Source organism: Hippopotamus amphibius, chromosome 3, assembly GCF_030028045.1.
Source record: "Hippopotamus amphibius kiboko isolate mHipAmp2 chromosome 3, mHipAmp2.hap2, whole genome shotgun sequence".
Lineage (NCBI taxonomy): Eukaryota > Metazoa > Chordata > Mammalia > Artiodactyla > Hippopotamidae > Hippopotamus > Hippopotamus amphibius.
In genome coordinates this window covers 102,186,650-102,198,529 of record NC_080188.1, presented here as the reverse complement: position 1 = coordinate 102,198,529, position 11,880 = coordinate 102,186,650, and positions in this window count along the sequence as shown.

Sequence of the window (11,880 nt, the reverse complement as noted above, 5' to 3'; positions counted from 1 at the left end):
CAGCTGTGCGTGGTGTGAACGGGCCAAAATGACACCTGGCAGCTGTGACAGCCTCGCCACGCTGGTTACCACTGTGTGGTGGCATCCCACTGGGTGGTGTATGACTGGGCCAAGGTGACAACCAGCAGCCATGAAGGCATCACTACATGGGTGACATTCGTGAGTTGAAACCCCACTGGGTGGGGTGTGCCCAGGCCTAGGTGAAACATGGCGGCCGTGAGGGCCTCAAGACACTGGTGACCCACATGAGGTGGTATCCTGCTGGGTGGGGTGTGCCCATGCCGAGGTGACACCTGGTTGCTATGATTGCCCTGCAACGTGGGTTACCAGTGCTGGGTGGGGTGCACCCAGGTTGAGGTGACACATGGTTTATGTGACAGATGAGCAATATGGGTGGCATGTGTAAGGTGACACTCCACTGGGGAGGGTGTGACCAGGCTGAGGTGACACCTTGTGGCTGTGATGGCCTTGCCATGTGGTTGGCATGTATGAGGTAGCACCCCACCATGTAGGGAGTGATGGGGCCGAGGTTCCACCAGGCCACTGTAATGTCCTCAACATGTGGGTGACCAATGAGAGGTAGCATCCCACCAGGTGGGGTGTGCCCAGGCCTAGGTGACACCGGGCAGCCATGATGGCCTCACATTTCAGTGACTCCTGCGAAGTGGCATTGCACACGGCGAGGTGCACCTGGGTTGAGGTGACACCTGATGACAGTGATGGACTCACCACACGGGTGGCTTGCATGAGGTGACACACTGGAGGACAGAGTGTGATTGAGCTAAGGTGACACCTGGTGGCTGTGGTGTCCTCATCACATGGGTGGCATGCAAGAGATGACACCCCACCAGGTGTGGTGTCATGGGGATGAGGTGACAGCTAGTGGCTGTGACTGCATTGTCATGTGGGTGGCACATGTGAGGTAGCACCCCATCAGGTAGGCAGAGTTGGGGCCGAGGTGACACATGGTGGCTGTGACGGCCTCACCACATGGGTGACCTGCATGAGGTGGCATTCCACCATGAGGCGTGTGTCTGGGCCATTTTGACACCCAGTGTCTGTGATGTCCTCACCACGCGGGTGGCTCATGCAAGGTTTCACCATGCCAGGTGGTGTGTCATGGGGCTGAGGTGACACACCATGGTCATGATGACCTTGCCATGCTGGTGACATATGTGAGGTGGTACCTGACCTGGTGGAGATTGTCAGGACTGAAGTGACACCTGGCGGCCATGATGGGTTTGCCACACAGGTGACCCATGTGAGGTGGCCCCCTGATGGGTGGAGTGCAATGGGGCTGAGGTGACACCTGGTGGCTGTGACGGCCTTGCCATGTGGGTGGCCTGTATGAGGTAGCACCCCACCAGGTAGGGAGTGATGGGGCCGAGTTTCCACCAGGCCACAGTAATGTCCTGAACATGCGGGTGACCAATGAGATGTAGCATCCCACCAGGTGAGGTGTGCCCAGGCCTAGGTGACACCTGGCAGTGTGTTGGCCTCACCACATGGGTGACCCTGGCAGGCTGGAACCCCACTGGGCAGGTGTTTGTGGGCCAAGGTCAAACACAGGTTCTGTGATGGCCTCACCACATGGGTGGCACCCCACCGGGTTGGGTGTGCCCAGGCCAGGGTGACACTCAGGGGCCATGACAGCCTTACCACGTGGGTGACCAGTGTGATGTGGCAATCTGTTGGGCAGCACATGACTGTGCCAAAGTGACACCTGGTGGCTGTGATGGCCTCACCATGCAGGTGACCTGTACAAGGCCTCACCGCATGGGTGGCATGCATGAGGTTGCTCTCCACTGGGCAGAGTGTCCCAAGGCCGAGGTGACACCTGCTGGCCATGATGGCCTCACCATGCGGGTGGCACATGTGGAGTGGCATCCCTCTGGGTGGGATTTGCCCAGGCCGAGGTCAAACCCCACTTCCATTATGGCCTCAATACGTGGGTGACCCACATGAGGTTGCACCCAGCTGGGCGGGTTGTGCCAGTTCTGAGGTGAAACCCAGTGGGCATGAAGGCCTAGCCACACGGGAGACCCACACCTGGTGGCACACAGCCAGGCAGTGTGTAACTGGGCTGAGGTGACACCCAGTGACCATTACGGCCTTGCCTCATGGGTGATATGTGTAAAGTGGCACTCTGTGGGGTGGGGTGTGACCAGGCCTAAGTGACACCCTGGCCATGAGGGTCTTGCCACGTGCATCACCTGCATGATGTGGCTCCCCACTGGGCAGGGTGTGAAGTAGCCGAGGTGAAACTTGGCCTCCTGACACATCACCATGCAGGTGGCATGTGCGAAGTGTCACCGTGATGGGTGGGGTGTGACCAGGTCTAGGTGACACCCAGCTGCCATGCAGGCCTCATCAGGCAGATGCACCACAGTATGTGGCACTCCTCCAGTTGGTGTGTGCCCAGGCAAAAGTGAATCCCAGCATTCATGAGGGCATCAATATGTGGGTGACCCATGCGAGGTGGCAGCCCCCAGGTGATGTGTGACTGGGCTGAGGTGAAACCCAATGGAATGTCAGCCTCACCACATAGGTGACCCTGGTGTGGTGGCATCCCACGAGGCAGCATGTGCCCAGGCCAAGGTCAAACACAGCTTCTGTGATGACCTTGTCTCTCAGGTGACAGGTGCAAGGTGGCTCCCCATCAGGTGGCATGTGCCTGGGCTGAGGTGACAGCCAGCAGCTATGATGTACTTGCCACGTGGGTTACCTATGTGAGGTGGCACCCCACTGGGTGGATATGCCCAGGTTGATGTGACACCTGGCAGCCCTGATGGCCTCAGCACGTGGGTGACTGATGTGAGGTGGCAACCTGCTAGGTGGGGTGTGATGGATCTGAGGTGACATCTGGCAGCCATAATGGCCTTGCAACATGGGTGGCACATGCAAAGTGGCACACCGCAGGTGGGATGTGAGGGGGTCTAGGTGACATCCGGTGGCTTTGCTGGTGCAGCTATGTGTGTGACAAGTGCAAGGGTGCACCCATCTGGGTGGGGTGTTACTGGACCGAGGTTACACCTTGTGACCATAATGGCCTCAGCACTTGGGTGGTATGCATGATGTGGCACCCTGCCAGCAGGGTGTGATGGGGCCAATGGACATCCCGTGGTTGTGACAGCCTCTCAACACGGATGACCCATGTGAGGTGGCTTTTTGCCGGGCAGGGTGTGACTGAGCTGAGGTGACATCTGGCAGCCATTACAGCCTCACCACATGGGTGACCCATGCGTGGTGGCATCCTGTTGGGCTGGATGTGCCTGGGCCTAGGTGACAGCCTGTTGCCGTGAGGGCCATGCCACAAGTGTGACCCTTGTGAGATGGCACTCTGGTGGGTGGGGTGTGCATGGGCCTAGGTGCCACCTGGTGGCCGAGAGGGCCTCGCAACCCAGGTGACCCTCACGAGAGGGCACCCTGCCTGATGGGATGTGCCCAATTCAAGGTGATACCTGATGGTCATGACAGCATCACCACATGCATGGCATGCGCAAGGTGGTACACTGTTGGGCTGTGTTTGATAATCCTAGGTGACACCCTGTGGCCATCATGGCCTTGCCATGTGGGTGGCATGCATGAAGTGGCTCCAGGCCACACATGGTGTCCCTGGGCTGAGGTGAGACCTGGCAACACTGACGGCCTCACCACATGGCTTACACATGTAAGGTGGCACCCCACAGGGTGGATGTGCCTGGGCTGAGGTGAGGCCTGATATCCCTGGTGGCCTCACCACATGGGTGAATCACATGAGTTGACACCCCACCAGGCAGGGTGTGGTGGGGCTGAAGTGACACCCAGCAGCTGTAATGGCCTTGCAATGTGGGTGGAAGCTGCAAAGTGCCACCGCTCTGGGCAGGGTGTAAGGGTGCCGAGGTGACCCATGGTGCTGTGATGGCCCAGCTACATGGGTGGCAAGTGCAAGGTTGCACCCCACCAGGTGGGGTGTTACAGGGCCGAGGTGGCACCTGGTGGCTGTGATGGCCTCACCACTTGGGTGGCACACACATGGTAGCACCCTGCCAGGCAAGGTGCGATGGGGCCAATGGACACCCTGTGGCTGTGACAGCCTTGCAACCCTGGTGACCTATACTAGGTGGCTTCCTGCTGGCAGGTTGTGACCGAGCTGAGGTGACACCCGGCAGCAGTGATGGCCTTGCCACATGGGTGACCTGCAAGAGGTGGCACCATGCTGTGTGGGTTGTGACCAGGCCAAGGGGACACCTGGTGGCCATGACAGCCTCACCACAATCGTAGCAAGTGTGAGATTGCACCCTGCAGGCTGCAGTGTGACCAGGCCAAAGTGATCCACAGCAGCTGTGAGAGCCACATCACATGGGTGACCCTTGCAAAGTGGCACCCCGTTAGGTGGTGTGTGACTGGTCCAAGGTGATGCCCAGTGGCCATGAGGACCTCACCACATGGGTGACCCACATGAGCTGGCACCCTGCCTGGCAGGGTGTAACCAGGCCAAGGTGACATCTGGTGGCATAGAGGTGCTCACAACGTGAGTAACCATGCGAGGTGGCATCTCACATGGTGGGGTATGCCCGGGTTGAGGTGACACACTTTGACCGAGACAGACTTGCAGCACAGGTGGCATGCACCAGGTGACACCCCACTGTGCAGTGTGTGATCGGGCTGAGGTGACACCTGGTGGCTGTGATGGTCTCGTCCTGAGGGAAGCACATGCTAGTTGACACCCTGGCAGGTGGGTATTGACCAGGAAGAGGTGACACCCAGTGGCCGTGATGGCCTCACTACATGGGGGACACACAAGAGATGACATGGTGCCAGGTGTGGTGTCACAGGGACAAGGTGGCACCTAGTGGTGTGATTGCCTAGCTATGCGGGTGGCACATCAAGGTGGCACCTGGCAGGGTGGGGAATGACTGGGCTGAAGTGACACCCAGTGGCCATGATGGCCAAGCCATGTGAGTAGCATGCACAATGTAGCACCCCATGGGGCAGTGTCTGAGTGGGCTTAGGTGACACCTCGCGGCCTTGATAGCCTCACCATGCTGGTGACATGGGTGAGGTAGCACCTTGCCTGGTGGGGTGTGACGTGGCTGAGATGACACATGGTGGTCATGATCCCTTGCCTCTTAGGTGGCTCCAGCATGGTGGCACCCTGCTGTGAAAGCTATGAAGGGGTCAAGGTGACATCCCATGGCTATGACAGCCTCACCACATGGGTGACCCAAGTGAGGTGGCTCCCCACAAGACATGGTGTGACTGAGCTAAGCTGTCACCCAGTGGCAGTGATGGCTTCTCCATGCAGGTGACCCATACGAGGTGGTACCCCACTGGGTGGTGTGTGAAGCAACCAAGGTGACACCCAGCAGCTGTGAGGGCCTCATCACGTGGGTGATCTGTGCATGGTGGCTCCCCACCAGGCAGTGTGTGCTCAGGCAGAGGAGACATCTGGCAGCCATGACAGCCTCACCATGCAGTTGACCTTTGCCAGGTGGCAACCTGCGGGATGGGGTGTGACCATGCAGACGTGACACCCAGCGGTGTGACCACCTTGCCATGCAGGTGCCATGTTGAGGTGACATTCTCCTGGGCAGGGAGTGACGGGGCTGAATATTGGTGGCCGTGAGTGCTGCACCATGTGGGTGGCACATGCTAGGTGACATCCCAATGGGCAAGGTGTACCCAGGCCGAGGTGACACTCAGTGGCTGTGAAGGCCTCACAACACAGGTGACCCATGCGATTTGGAATCCTGCATGGTGTGGTGTGACTGGGTTGACATGACACAGTGACCACATTGGACTTGCAATGTGGGTGGCATGCGTGAGGTTAGCCCTGCCAGGTAGGGTGTGATTGGGCTGAGGTGACACCCGGCAGCCATGATGGGCTTGCCACATGGATGGCACACAAGAGATGACACCCCACTGTGCATGGTGTCATGGGGATGAGGTAAAACACTATGGCCGTTACTGCCTCACCATGTGGGTAGCACATGTGAGGTCGCACCCTACCAGGCCTAGAGTGATGGGGCCAAAGTGAAACATGGTGGCTGAGATGACTTGCCACGTGGGTGGCTAGCACGAGGTGGCACCCAGCTGTGTGTGGTGTGAACGGGCCAAAATGACACCTGGCAGCTGTGACAGCCTCGCCACGCTGGTTACCGCTGTGTGGTGGCATCCCACTGGGTGGTGTATGACTGGGCCAAGGTGACAACCAGCAGCCATGAAGGCCTCACTACATGGGTGACATTCGTGAGTTGAAACCCCACTGGGTGGGGTGTGCCCAGGTCTAGGTGAAACATGGCAGCCGTGAGGGCCTAAACACACTGGTGACCCGCATGAGGTGGTATCCTGCTGGGTGGGGTGTGCCCATGCCGAGGTGACACCTGGTTGCTATGATTGCCCTGCAACGTGGGTTACCAGTGCTGGGTGGGGTGCACCCAGGTTGAGGTGACACATGGTTTATGTGACAGATGAGCAATATGGGTGGCATGTGTAAGGTGACACTCCACTGGGGAGGGTGTGACCAGTCTGAGGTGACACCTTGTGGCTGTGATGGCCTTGCCATGTGGTTGCCATGTATGAGGTAGCACCCCACCATGTAGGGAGTGATGGGGCCGAGGTTCCACCAGGCCACTGTAATGTCCTCAACATGCGGGTGACCAATGAGATGTAGCATCCCACCAGGTGGGGTGTGCCCAGGCCTAGGTGACACCTGGCAGCCATGATGGCCTCACATTTCAGTGACTCCTGTGAAGTGGCATTGCACACGGCGAGGTGCACCTGGGTTGAGGTGACACCTGATGACTGTGATGGACTCACCAAATGGGTGGCTTGCATGAGGTGACACACTGGAGGACAGAGTGTGATTGAGCTAAGGTGACACCTGGTGGCTGTGGTGTCCTCATCACATGGGTGGCATGCAAGAGATGACACCCCACCAGGTGTGGTGTCATGGGGATGAGGTGACAGCTAGTGGCTGTGACTGCATTGTCATGTGGGTGGCACATGTGAGGTAGCACCACATCAGGTAGGCAGAGTTGGGGCCGAGGTGACACATGGTGGCTGTGACGGCCTCACCACATGGGTGACCTGCATGAGGTGGCATTCCACCATGAGGCGTGTGTCTGGGCCATTTTGACACCCAGTGTCTGTGATGTCCTCACCACGCGGGTGGCTCATGCAAGGTTTCACCATGCCAGGTGGTGTGTCTTGGGGCTGAGGTGACACACCATGGTCATGATGACCTTGCCATGCTGGTGACATATGTGAGGTGGTACCTGACCTGGTGGAGATTGTCAGGACTGAAGTGACACCTGGCGGCCATGATGGGTTTGCCACACAGGTGACCCATGTGAGGTGGCCCCCTGATGGGTGGAGTGCAATGGGGCTGAGGTGACACCTGGTGGCTGTGACGGCCTTGCCATGTGGGTGGCCTGTATGAGGTAGCACCCCACCAGGTAGGGAGTGATGGGGCCGAGTTTCCACCAGGCCACAGTAATGTCCTGAACATGCAGGTGACCAATGAGATGTAGCATCCCACCAGGTGAGGTGTGCCCAGGCCTAGGTGACACCTGGCAGTGTGTTGGCCTCACCACATGGGTGACCCTGGCAGGCTGGAACCCCACTGGGCAGGTGTTTGTGGGCCAAGGTCAAACACAGGTTCTGTGATGGCCTCACCACATGGGTGGCACCCCACCGGGTTGGGTGTGCCCAGGCCAGGGTGACACTCAGGGGCCATGACAGCCTTACCACGTGGGTGACCAGTGTGATGTGGCAACCTGTTGGGCAGCACATGACTGTGCCAAAGTGACACCTGGTGGCTGTGATGGCCTCACCATGCAGGTGACCTGTACAAGGCCTCACCGCATGGGTGGCATGCATGAGGTTGCTCTCCACTGGGCAGAGTGTCCCAAGGCCGAGGTGACACCTGCTGGCCATGATGGCCTCACCATGCGGGTGGCACATGTGGAGTGGCATCCCTCTGGGTGGGATTTGCCCAGGCCGAGGTCAAACCCCACTTCCATTATGGCCTCAATACGTGGGTGACCCACATGAGGTTGCACCCAGCTGGGCGGGTTGTGCCAGTTCTGAGGTCAAACCCAGTGGGCATGAAGGCCTAGCCACACGGGAGACCCACACCTGGTGGCACACAGCCAGGCAGTGTGTAACTGGGCTGAGGTGACACCCAGTGACCATTACGGCCTTGCCTCATGGGTGATATGTGTAAAGTGGCACTCTGTGGGGTGGGGTGTGACCAGGCCTAAGTGACACCCTGGCCATGAGGGTCTTGCCATGTGCATCACCTGCATGATGTGGCTCCCCACTGGGCAGGGTGTGAAGTAGCCGAGGTGAAACTTGGCCTCCTGACACATCACCATGCAGGTGGCATGTGCGAAGTGTCACCGTGATGGGTGGTGTGTGACCAGGTCTAGGTGACACCCAGCTGCCATGCAGGCCTCATCAGGCAGATGCACCACAGTATGTGGCACTCCTCCAGTTGGTGTGTGCCCAGGCAAAAGTGAATCCCAGCATTCATGAGGGCATCAACATGTGGGTGACCCATGCGAGGTGGCAGCCCCCAGGTGATGTGTGACTGGGCTGAGGTGAAACCCAATGGAATGTCAGCCTCACCACATAGGTGACCCTGGTGTGGTGGCATCCCACGAGGCAGCATGTGCCCAGGCCAAGGTCAAACACAGCTTCTGTGATGACCTTGTCTCTCAGGTGACAGGTGCAAGGTGGCTCCCCATCAGGTGGCATGTGCCTGGGCTGAGGTGACAGCCAGCAGCTATGATGTACTTGCCACGTGGGTTACCTATGTGAGGTGGCACCCCACTGGGTGGATATGCCCAGGTTGATGTGACACCTGGCAGCCCTGATGGCCTCAGCACGTGGGTGACTGATGTGAGGTGGCACCCTGCTAGGTGGGGTGTGATGGATCTGAGGTGACATCTGGCAGCCATAATGGCCTTGCAACATGGGTGGCACATGCAAGGTGGCACACCGCAGGTGGGATGTGAGGGGGTCTAGGTGACATCCGGTGGCTTTGATGGTGCAGCTATGTGTGTGACAAGTGCAAGGGTGCACCCATCTGGGTGGGGTGTTACTGGACCGAGGTTACACCTTGTGACCATAATGGCCTCAGCACTTGGGTGGTATGCATGATGTGGCACCCTGCCAGCAGGGTGTGATGGGGCCAATGGACATCCCGTGGTTGTGACAGCCTCTCAACACGGATGACCCATGTGAGGTGGCTTTTTGCCGGGCAGGGTGTGACTGAGCTGAGGTGACATCTGGCAGCCATTACAGCCTCACCACATGGGTGACCCATGCGTGGTGGCATCCTGTTGGGCTGGATGTGCCTGGGCCTAGGTGACAGCCTGTTGCCGTGAGGGCCATGCCACAAGTGTGACCCTTGTGAGATGGCACTCTGGTGGGTGGGGTGTGCATGGGCCTAGGTGCCACCTGGTGGCCGAGAGGGCCTCGCAACCCAGGTGACCCTCACGAGAGGGCACCCTGCCTGATGGGATGTGCCCAATTCAAGGTGATACCTGATGGTCATGACAGCATCACCACATGCATGGCATGCGCAAGGTGGTACACTGTTGGGCTGTGTTTGATAATCCTAGGTGACACCCTGTGGCCATCATGGCCTTGCCATGTGGGTGGCATGCATGAAGTGGCTCCAGGCCACACATGGTGTCCCTGGGCTGAGGTGAGACCTGGCAACACTGACGGCCTCACCACATGGCTTACACATGTAAGGTGGCACCCCACAGGGTGGATGTGCCTGGGCTGAGGTGAGGCCTGATATCCCTGGTGGCCTCACCACATGGGTGAATCACATGAGTTGACACCCCACCAGGCAGGGTGTGGTGGGGCTGAAGTGACACCCAGCAGCTGTAATGGCCTTGCAATGTGGGTGGAAGCTGCAAAGTGCCACCGCTCTGGGCAGGGTGTAAGGGTGCCGAGGTGACCCATGGTGCTGTGATGGCCCAGCTACATGGGTGGCAAGTGCAAGGTTGCACCCCACCAGGTGGGGTGTTACAGGGCCGAGGTGGCACCTGGTGGCTGTGATGGCCTCACCACTTGGGTGGCACACACATGGTAGCACCCTGCCAGGCAAGGTGCGATGGGGCCAATGGACACCCTGTGGCTGTGACAGCCTTGCAACCCTGGTGACCTATACTAGGTGGCTTCCTGCTGGCAGGTTGTGACCGAGCTGAGGTGACACCCGGCAGCAGTGATGGCCTTGCCACATGGGTGACCTGCAAGAGGTGGCACCATGCTGTGTGGGTTGTGACCAGGCCAAGGGGACACCTGGTGGCCATGACAGCCTCACCACAATCGTAGCAAGTGTGAGATTGCACCCTGCAGGCTGCAGTGTGACCAGGCCAAAGTGATCCACAGCAGCTGTGAGAGCCACATCACATGGGTGACCCTTGCAAAGTGGCACCCCATTAGGTGGTGTGTGACTGGTCCAAGGTGATGCCCAGTGGCCATGAGGACCTCACCACATGGGTGACCCACATGAGCTGGCACCCTGCCTGGCAGGGTGTAACCAGGCCAAGGTGACATCTGGTGGCATAGAGGTGCTCACAACGTGAGTAACCATGCGAGGTGGCATCTCACATGGTGGGGTATGCCCGGGTTGAGGTGACACACTTTGACCGAGACAGACTTGCAGCACAGGTGGCATGCACCAGGTGACACCCCACTGTGCAGTGTGTGATCGGGCTGAGGTGACACCTAGTGGCTGTGATGGTCTCGTCCTGAGGGAAGCACATGCTAGTTGACACCCTGGCAGGTGGGTATTGACCAGGAAGAGGTGACACCCAGTGGCCGTGATGGCCTCACTACATGGGGGACACACAAGAGATGACATGGTGCCAGGTGTGGTGTCACAGGGACAAGGTGGCACCTAGTGGTGTGATTGCCTAGCTATGCGGGTGGCACATCAAGGTGGCACCTGGCAGGGTGGGGAATGACTGGGCTGAAGTGACACCCAGTGGCCATGATGGCCAAGCCATGTGAGTAGCATGCACAATGTAGCACCCCATGGGGCAGTGTCTGAGTGGGCTTAGGTGACACCTCGCGGCCTTGATAGCCTCACCATGCTGGTGACATGGGTGAGGTAGCACCTTGCCTGGTGGGGTGTGACGTGGCTGAGATGACACATGGTGGTCATGATCCCTTGCCTCTTAGGTGGCTCCAGCGTGGTGGCACCCTGCTGTGAAAGCTATGAAGGGGTCAAGGTGACATCCCATGGCTATGACAGCCTCACCACATGGGTGACCCAAGTGAGGTGGCTCCCCACAAGACATGGTGTGACTGAGCTAAGCTGTCACCCAGTGGCAGTGATGGCTTCTCCATGCAGGTGACCCATACGAGGTGGTACCCCACTGGGTGGTGTGTGAAGCAACCAAGGTGACACCCAGCAGCTGTGAGGGCCTCATCACGTGGGTGATCTGTGCATGGTGGCTCCCCACCAGGCAGTGTGTGCTCAGGCAGAGGAGACATCTGGCAGCCATGACAGCCTCACCATGCAGTTGACCTTTGCCAGGTGGCAACCTGCGGGATGGGGTGTGACCATGCAGACGTGACACCCAGCGGTGTGACCACCTTGCCATGCAGGTGCCATGTTGAGGTGACATTCTCCTGGGCAGGGAGTGACGGGGCTGAATACTGGTGGCCGTGAGTGCTGCACCATGTGGGTGGCACATGCTAGGTGACATCCCAATGGGCAAGGTGTACCCAGGCCGAGGTGACACTCAGTGGCTGTGAAGGCCTCACAACACAGGTGACCCATGCGATTTGGAATCCTGCATGGTGTGGTGTGACTGGGTTGACATGACACAGTGACCACATTGGACTTGCAATGTGGGTGGCATGCGTGAG